General features: G+C 32.0%; 1 protein-coding gene across 1 annotated transcript in view; it reads right to left on the reverse strand.

The window, feature by feature from the left end:
• The window catches only part of LOC118201488 (sarcoplasmic calcium-binding proteins II, V, VI, and VII-like), a 32383-nt gene extending 22875 nt beyond the window's left edge, over window positions 1-9508 (reverse strand). Inside the window, exon 1 of the mRNA XM_035373606.2 lies at window positions 9187-9508. The gene's annotated coding sequence lies outside the window, so the exon portion shown is untranslated. The remainder of the gene's footprint in view (window positions 1-9186) is intronic.
• Between the last annotated feature and the right edge of the window lie 392 nt (window positions 9509-9900).

Genomic DNA, 9900 nt, shown 5'->3' on the forward strand with positions numbered 1-9900 from the left:
AGGAGGCATAGTTGTAATTATCCATCCCTTCATAGAAGTTAACCAGTGGCCCACCTGTTAGGTGCTTCCACGATAAAATGTCCACAATAAAGTGTCTATTCCGCCCTTAGTAGTGACCAAGCCAAGGTCGGGTAAGTGCCCGCCGATTGGGAAAAAAAAGAAAGAAAAATAGTATCCACTCGTTGTAACATAATTTTTCTTTAGGGTTACTTACGATCATAGACTGTGTGTGTGGGCAGATATAAAACTTGCTTCCATACAAATCTTTATATCGGTTAACGTCATTAAAACGGGGGTTATAAAATGCGGAAAGACTGCATTATAATTAATTTTGACAACAGTTTCATCGAACTAAAATATTTTATTAAGCGATTCTTCCGAACAATCGCGATTCGACTGAATACTACCACTGGCAGAAAAATAATATTTTCATAAGAAATAACGAAACAAAAGCAAGAAAAAAATTTTTTAACTGATATTAGAACAATTATAAATATACTAAAAGTACACTCGTGGGCAAAATTAAGAGAATTTGCATAGTATGTTGAATTTCTGAAAAAAAACTAATGGACAGATTTTAATAAAATTTATAATAGAGAAAGTTATATAAGATTCAAAAGCCATTTTACCGACGCATGATTGTCAGTAAAGCTCATAGTTCAGGGATGTCCAAAATACACGTTGTGATATCGAATGGTCTCCCAGTATGACGGCATAATGGACAAAAGGCAGTTGAGAAATCCCTGAGGCAGTCGATCCCACTCCTGTAGCAAAACAGTTTTCATTTCCGAACTGGTTCTCTAAAAAGGGTGACGAGATGAAGTTACCTTCCCAAGAGCGTCCCAGGCATGTTCTATAAGGATGCTTCCTGAGACCTATGCGGATGGACGCTGTTGTCCATTAACAGGAAACCAGGACTAATTGTGCTTCTGAAAATTGGAACATATGGATTTAATATTCTATACCTACACCTCTATCACCGCAATCATCTTTTTCTTGATGAGGAAGGAATGGTATCGTATTCCAGACTTTCTTTACCTAAAGATATCCCAAGAATCAGTGTCTAGGCTGAATCTCGACTCATGCATAAAAAGCACTGTGCTTCGTTGAACTCTGGTCCAAGGTGTATGTCATCTGCACCACATTAAACGCGCTGTCTTGTGTTCCGCAGTAGGCAGGGGGTTTATAGCTATATCTGGTATATAGCTATATCCCATGAAATTTTTGGCTAACTGTGCGCCATGAAACTCGGATTCCAGAGGCAGTATATGATATATGTGAAGCTGTAGCAGTCCTGTATCACCGCGCTGAAAGGGACATATAACGGTTCTCATTCGTCGTTGTGGATCTTGGTCGAACTTGTCCAGGTCTTTTGGATATGGTTTCAGTGTTTTGAAACAGCATCCATAAATTGTAGATGACAATGGCGTTGCATTGAGCTCTGTAGCCACCTGCATTTGTAATTGGCCTGCCTCCAATCTACCGGCATTTTTGTCTCTCATTCCATCATCTATAAGTTCATGGTTACTCATTTATAAATTTTTCCCAACTCTGCCAACAAACACGGTGAATGTAGCCAAGGAGTACGAGGGCACAAATCGTTGAAAACCGCTAGTGCTCTTATATTCTCTCCGCAAGCACACCTCCGCAGCCACGCATGTGTACGTTTAACGCACTGAACTCCGGTTATTTGCATAACTCTTCGGCGCCACAATTCGAACTTTTTGTTTAATGCTTTTCGAGAAAATGGATATAATTTTCAAATTCTCTTAATTTTGAACACGATTTCTGCTTTCAAAATAAATATTGACAGGTAATCATCAACATCAAGCGAAGCTGATAAACAAACTTTTATAAACTCGAAAGAATGCAAGAGAATATGGCTTTTTGAAATTCAGCTACTGAAACATAATGCGAAGGCTTCGCAGAGATCTTCATTACTGTTCAAGTTCATAACATAAAAATGAAAACAATGTATTGGAAGTTGACTTGCATTAGAAAAAAATAATAATTTAAATTTTTAAAATTTTTTATTTTGAAATTTGATTTTGATGAATTCATGAACATGTTTTAATTCAGATCAAGAAGATGGACAATAGTAACAAAACAAATAATAATATGCTTACTTAAAGCACTCGCCTAGCTCTCGATGGGAAAAGATCAAGAAGCGGAAGATAAAAATTTAACACCCTGAACTAGTAAAACATTTGTTACACTTTCTGTTTCCATAACTCTTGACATTAATTATTAGTTTAGAAATATTTGCAGGAGCTCTGAAAGAAAGTTAATCTCAAGAATAAAAGTAAAAACTGCCACTGATAAAAGGTAGAAAAGCGGTTCTTTTTAATTTATAGAAAGAATGCGTTATTAATAAGCAACTAAAGAGTGAAAAAATTTTTAAATATTGATAGCTCAGTGATGGCACGCTCGGATGCCTTTGGGCAGTAAAGCTTTTAGATTAGAATTCTGAAGAATTCTTTACATTTTTTTTTTTTTTTTTAAATAATTGCACCCTTTAGTTTCCTCTTGCTTTCTCTATCTTTTATTTCTTTCCATGGAACCTTGCAGATTGTAAGAGTATCCTCTTTGTCAAAGGATAGCAAATTTCACTTGATTTCTTTAATTCAGCCAAAATTTATTTCTTAATTAATCACACCTTTATCCAAACTTTCTTTATCATTTCTTAGAGCTTTCAGAATTTTTAGGTTATTAATGACTGACTCGTATACGTATTAATTTTATTATTACTATTATCAAATTAAAAGATGTGCATAAATAAACAATAGACCCAATAATTTAAGTAATGTAAAATATGGAAATCAATTAATTTTATGATTGTAACTTCAATATTGAATTTTTTAAACCTGTAAAACATTCATAATAGAACACTGACCAGGACATATCACATTTATATGTTATGTATATGACATCATTCGCTCGTTAAATGCAGTTTAGGAAATTTCTTATCTATTTATTCTTAGTGTCAGCCGAGCTATTCTTAACATATTGATCTGTCTCAGCCAGCTATTCCCACCGTTGCGCTGGAGTGTGAACTGCATATTTAATGAGCAGTCTGATTCTACCTATCCGTGGGATTAGAGATATTTTGGAGTTGAAACAACTACTACTCAAACAGAAGAGCCGCTCCTATTAAGTGAGTTAGTTCAACTGAATGAAGCCATATTTAATTAACCAATGTTTTGTATCTTTGAGAGAATATTTCGAACTTCATTATTTAGCTTGTAAAAAAAATGTTAAATAAATAAATACATAAGATTATAAGACTTCACTTTATACGTTGGACTTGGATTAGTCATGCCGTAATTATAAACGAAATGCAGCACATTTATAGCATTCTATAGCTAGAAACTAAGCCTTATTTACATTATCTTCTTTTTGGCTGACTACTCACAGTAATGCAGCAATATTTTGCATATAAACCTCAACTCTGATTTTCCATAATAAGCGTTATTTATAAATGTTATTTTATTTTGTTTTATTTTTTTCAAATTGCAATAAGTATTTTATCTCAGTTTCCCTAATGTATTCGTGTTAGTTTACAGAGGATTCATGGTTAATTCCCAGTTTACTTCTATGGAGTCATTAGGTTATATCAGTGCAGGAACGTGAAAAACGTGTAATGCTTTCGCCGGAATTCTAACTCTGGAACTTCCGAAGAATATGTATCGATCGTGCTTCCAACTATACCACGAAGGCATGCGAAAAGGAGGGGGAAAATACCTTACACTCAGCCTTCTTTAACGGACGACTGGGTATCAGGAGATCCACTTGCCAAATCCTGGTGGTGATGAACACCTGGTGGTACACCACCTTTTTCAGTTTGGGAGCCAGAGTCCTTTTCTTAGAATTTTCTGATATCAGGAAACTGAAGAAATCCGAGTTCCCTTGCCGGGATTTGAACTCTGACCATCCTGAATACACGTTGATCGTTTTACAGTTATACATGCGGAAAGGAGAGAAAAAACACCTTATAGGTCTACAAAAAGTACGGATGAAGTTTCTGTGCAAACGCTAAAATCAGACCTGAGTAGGTCCTAAAACACTATTTTAAATTAATGAGTAGGTTCTAAAAGAAAATCTCTTAGAGCTTTTTCATTTTCAGCGAGTGCAAACTTTGAATCCGTGAGATTTTCCTCTGCACTTGAACTTCCACCAATGGCTTTTGCAGCGATCTGCATTGCAGCCGGACTTCATAGCTTATGTGAATTATTTAAACGTCATCTCTACTCTTCTGTAAACATATTGAAAAAATTGTTTTGATGTTTATGTTATTAAGTGTATTTATTTTGCAAAAAAGCGTTTCTTTCTTAAATACTTAATCGGTTACAAAATTCTAACTTTACTGCCTATGTCAGGAAAATTAAAATGTATTGATGATAATAATATCCTCTCTTTTTTAATATTTGATTTTTTAACATATTAATAGCTGTACGTTTCTTTTCAAATTTTATAATTCTTTGATACCTTTAATATATATTTATATACTTTAACACACAAAAGTGAAATACTGAAACAAACATTCGAGCATTTAACATTTAGATGCATTTTTTTCTTTTTGTATTCATGTTAGGTAAGTTATTTAAAAGGTACATCCTGCCCGTAATTATACTTCAGCTTCTCAAATCTTCAGATCCTTCTTTTACACCTGTCCACAGATTAGCTTTATATCACATTTTATTATTTCTTCAAATTTCTGTAGTTTTCCTATGTTTCTCATTATTTTCGGAGTTTTTCATTTTTTCATGATTTGTGTTTCCTGATTTGGATGGTTTTCTGCAGAAAACTATACTTTTTTTTCAGTATTTTAAGTTTAAATTATTCGCATTGAAATTTTTGTTTTTCAGCCTGCCGATAGTTATTCTTTTTATTGTTTTTCCTTCAGAAAGAACTTTTTTAAAATAACGCTTACCTTCCTTTTAGAGGAGCAATTTCCTTTTACTGCTTTGAAATGCGCTTTTATAAACTTCAAAAGCTATTCTTAAGATTTTATTTGTTACGTTTTAGAATTATTTTGAGGATCCTCGAGCACAAAGAGTAGTTTTATTTTATATTTCTTTCAGCTCACTATTTTTCCTTACTTACCTGTCATTATTTTTCGTTTCAACATCACTTATTTATAAAGTCGTTCCCAATGCTTGTTTTTATTTTTTTCTTAACTCGTTTAAATTTTATATACCAGTAATCATTATTTTATTCTTCCATTTCAAAAGCTCATGTTAGAAATTTGTGCACAAAAATATGCTGAGTGACGAGCAAATAAAATTTTAATTCAAAATAAAATCTGCTTAGTCTTTGAGTAAGAAATGTCAATCTGGTTTAGACGCTAAATATTCAAATGAAAGGAGTAAAGTAAAAAAAAAAATCCAAAACTAATGGAAAATCCAAAAAGCTTATATCTAATTATGAGTCATGTGAAGATTCAAGACGAATCAAATTAGGCAAATAAATATATTTTAACATACACCAGAATTCCAATTATTCCGGATATTTCAGTTATTCAGCACTTCAGTTATCCTGATAACTTGCTCTTCATTTTAACAAAGGTCAGATTAAGCTCTTCGTTACTTTATACTTGCGTTTTTATTATTTTTTTATCCAAATAACTTTAAAATTTAAAACAACACATTCTTTTAATAAGCCATCACATTATACTTTTGTTAATACGTACAAATATATTGCCTCTAATAATCGCCAATTATTTAGGCTATAAAAATGCATTTATAAAATGGCAACTGCGTAGTATGTTGGAATTTAATATTATTTTTCTGATAATAAAAAATTAATTTTAGTTTTATAATAATAAATCTAATTGCTATCCCCTACTTTATATTAACACTGTATATTTCTTTTATGTTTTCCTTGAACAAAAAGCTTATTTCTCTTTACTTGTTAATAAACTACTAATTAGAAGCATTGCAGTTTTTAATAATAAACAAAGTGATGTTTGAAAATAGTAACATTTTTAAAGTTTTGACTAAATTTAAAGTTTTGCGTTCTGTTTTAGGGATATGAAAAAATTTTTCTGTTTGTTTAATTTTTTTTTTAGATAAAGAAAAATTAAATCTAGCATTCATTTTATGTAAAGATTTGTCTTTTAGCAAAATAAAATATCTGGATATTATGTATATATATATATATATGTGTGTGTATGATAGGATTGTGATAGCAGTTAGTTCTGATATTTGGAATTCGAGTACATTTCATAAAAGTTCTAAACGTTTCAGCAAGATTAATTTTAGAACTGCTGGCGAGAGCATTGCTCATTTTTCGTGTTTCTTACTTCAAAAATCCTAATGACCCTTCAATACATACAATTATCTGTTCTTAAAGCTTTAGAAGTGCGTATCCCCCCCAACCAGAATAGTGGTTAGGACTCTGACTGCAGTACCGAAGGGTAGGGAATCCGGGAGATGGCATGAATGTTTGTAAATGTATAGTGTCTGTGCGGCATGAGTTCATTTTAAATACGCGGGGAGCCGAATGTCCTCTCGAGAGGCTGATGGTAGAAGACCCTCGGACATGTTCCCTCCCCGGGAAGGTTCTCCATCAAAATTGTGGGCGGAGAGTCGCACTGTCACCTTCATAGTACTCGAGGCTATTGCCAACGACAGGTGCAATTTTGCACTCCTAGCCACGATGAATTTCATGGGCCTTTTTCTGATGTTACTGTTAAACAAGAGATAAGTTATAACAGCACTACAACAAAGCGTTTATCTTCGTTTCGAAACGATTCAGAATAATGCCAAGTAAATAATCTACCATTCTGCTGTTAGTATTTAGGGGAAATTTCAGGTACTTATTGCACACACCATCACAGATCTGACTTGCTGGGAAAAAAAGAGAAACACCTATCTAAATGCAGTTGGATTTTAAAGTTAAGCACCAAGCGATCAAGCCAATGAGAAATCAGTTTTTCCATTTAGATATCTGCATAAATATATTCCGTAGATATAGCTAACTACATTTTATCCCGGAGAGAAGAATATGAAATGAAAGTAGGAATAATTGTAAGTTAAGCGTCTTTAAAAACTGCGCTTTAAAACTAGATTATTGTATTTTTATAAATGAATAACTGTGTTTTAGAAACTATAAAGCATTAGCATTCTAAATTAAAATTAAAATTTCTTATTCATCATTAATAGATATCTTTATTAATTATTTATAGATAATTGATCAATAAGAATGATTAGTTTTGTTATCTACGTTTTGGAAAGACGTAGATAACAAAACTAATCATTCTAACAAAATCCCGCAACTAACAAAATCCCGCAAACTAACAAAATCCCGCAATTACTGCTCTACGTTTTGGAAAAACGTAGAGCAGTAATTGCGGGATTTGCTAACATAAAATAATAATGACAGAATATTTTACTGTAAAACGTGATTTGTTAAGAATATGTAACATGCTTTGAAAAATGTCTTGCAGTTTTTAACCAAATGAAGCTTTGTCTCAATGAAACATATTTCCATTAATTTAAAATTAATAGTGTAAGATACAGACTTTCTGGCCGCCTTATACTGTGCATTAATTTGGGCTAAGATTATTAATTATTTATAGATAATTGATCAATCAGAATGATTAGTTTTGTTAGTTTTATTTGTCATATTAACTTGTCTAATTTTCATGAGGGCGGTTTCACATGCATTATTTTATTACAAGTATGTCAAAAATTATAATCTCTATGGCATGTTGGTATATTTAATTATGGCAAAGCAGTATTTTAGAATAATTAAAAATTTGTGAAATCATGCAAGCTAACATTTTGTAATAATACAAGCTACGTGTATTAAAATTAATATTTTGAGAAATAATAGTGGTCAGAAACATCGAAACTCCTTCAAAAAATTCAAATTTTTTAGTCACTTTAGGTTTTTTTAAATTATGTGAGATTAAATTAAATGTTATTTTTAACATTTAAGGGAATTAAAAAAAAAGATAAAATGTTTCACTTGCCGGATTACTCGATTATTATTTTTCATAATTTTATTCGGGGAAGTCAAAAGAATTCTAGCCCCACTAGTGGCTAAGAGTAGTTAAGACTGAAGATTAGGTTAGATTAGGTTATTTAGTTACAGCAAAGCCTCGAGGGCTATCTGCCTAAGAGGAGGGATACCTTCGTGGAGGACTTTCTAAGGGAAACTGGCTCGTATACACGTTACACATGGGGAAAACCATGAAAGTTAAGACTGAAGGATACAGGTAGTTTGAACTGGTTTGATTAGGATTCCATGAAAAGAGGTTACCCGCATTTTTGGTTTTCGTGTTTTCTCAATGTGTAACATGAATAGAAGCCAATTTCTTAAGAAAATACTCCACGAAGGCATCCGTTTTCTTAGACAGATAGCCATCGTGGCTTTCTCATTCAGTGAAACTAATTACATGCACTAGATTCGACTAAAATAAAAAAAATAAATCTCAAATTAATTTATTGAAATTTTTTCTTTATCTAATACACAAAGTAGTTAAAAGTGGTTTTCAAATGCGTGTTAAAAAGAATGTTTATTATAAATAATTATAAGTAGTAACTCACTATAAATATAATTCAGAAAAGGTTAGTCAGAAAATGCAAGTTAGGTGACAGGCAAATGTAATGTAGCGGATGATATTAAGAGTAGGATATAACTAATCCGTTAGTTAAATCCGAGTCCTTAATAAGAAAACGTTATAAAAATTCTGCTTTTAAACACCACAATTACTGACATCTTATTACAATATCGGTAATACCTGTAACATATATTCTTTACAAACGTAGGGGAATATGTATATCCATTACATCATTCAAAATAAAAATAAATTGCAAACTCTCTGTAAATGATGTGCGAATTGAATTGCGTTTGTTTAAATTTTTGCAACGCTTATTTTTCTTTGCTGAAAACCTAAATTGAAATTTATTTCCTGAAGAAACTGAAAAAAAAAGGTGCCTGTATTCTCTTTTATTGCTTTTTATTGATTTATTTTTAAATTTTGATTTGCTGTTAAGATTTTATGACTTATGATTAAGTAAACTATTTTAATTCAAATAATTCCAACTGTCCTAAAAATAAGCATATATAATGATGTAAATGATTTTGCGTAATAATGAATGAAATTTTTATAATAGCAATATATAATTTTTTGATTAACATTTCATCATTTTCTTTCATCAACTAATCAAAACTCTTTACCTGAAAAATGAGTCTATGCAGGCATCATTTCATGTCCAGAAATCAAAAATCAACCCTTTCAGCAAACGCAATTCTAGGATCACTTCTTCATCAAGCAACTGTCCGGAAAAAGGAAACTTTACACAAAAGATTGGCTTTTCCGCTACAAGCCATCTTTCGGAAACAATGCTTCGTCTGCGAGGACATTAAAAAAACATAAAATCCCCAAATGCCCTATAAATAACTGGCTAATATATGAGCAATCACTTTAAACTCGCGATTTCTTTGACACTTGATACTGAGCAGCGGTGCCGCGACATTGCCATTAAGGCAGAAAAAAAATATACGTGGAAAAAAAAAATAGAATAAAAAATATACGTATACGTGGTTGTTTCTGACGTCGTGTGAGAAAGATGCAGGTGTATTGGTTTGTTTTCGAATACCAGATGATTCAATTTGTTTCCGCAGTAATTCCAGCTGTTCAGCAATATAATTGCTAGGTTTGATCGCTCTGTTTTTATATTCAAGAAATAAATAATTTGTTTTGCATATGCTTTAATAACGCAAACAAAGTTATCAACAACGATATTTCAGTTTTAATTAGGGGTATAGAGCCACTACTGCCAATAAGCATTCCCTTCCCAAAAACGTATTTTAAATGAATAATTATTTTTAAAAACAGTCCACGGCGGCACATAATTTCGAACAAAAAAAAAAAAAAAAATTCCCTAAGTT

The sequence above is a fragment of the Stegodyphus dumicola genome, chromosome 5 (genome assembly GCF_044657685.1).
Source record: "Stegodyphus dumicola isolate Sdum_Otavi_A_Nest chromosome 5, ASM4465768v1".
Taxonomy (NCBI): domain Eukaryota; kingdom Metazoa; phylum Arthropoda; class Arachnida; order Araneae; family Eresidae; genus Stegodyphus; species Stegodyphus dumicola.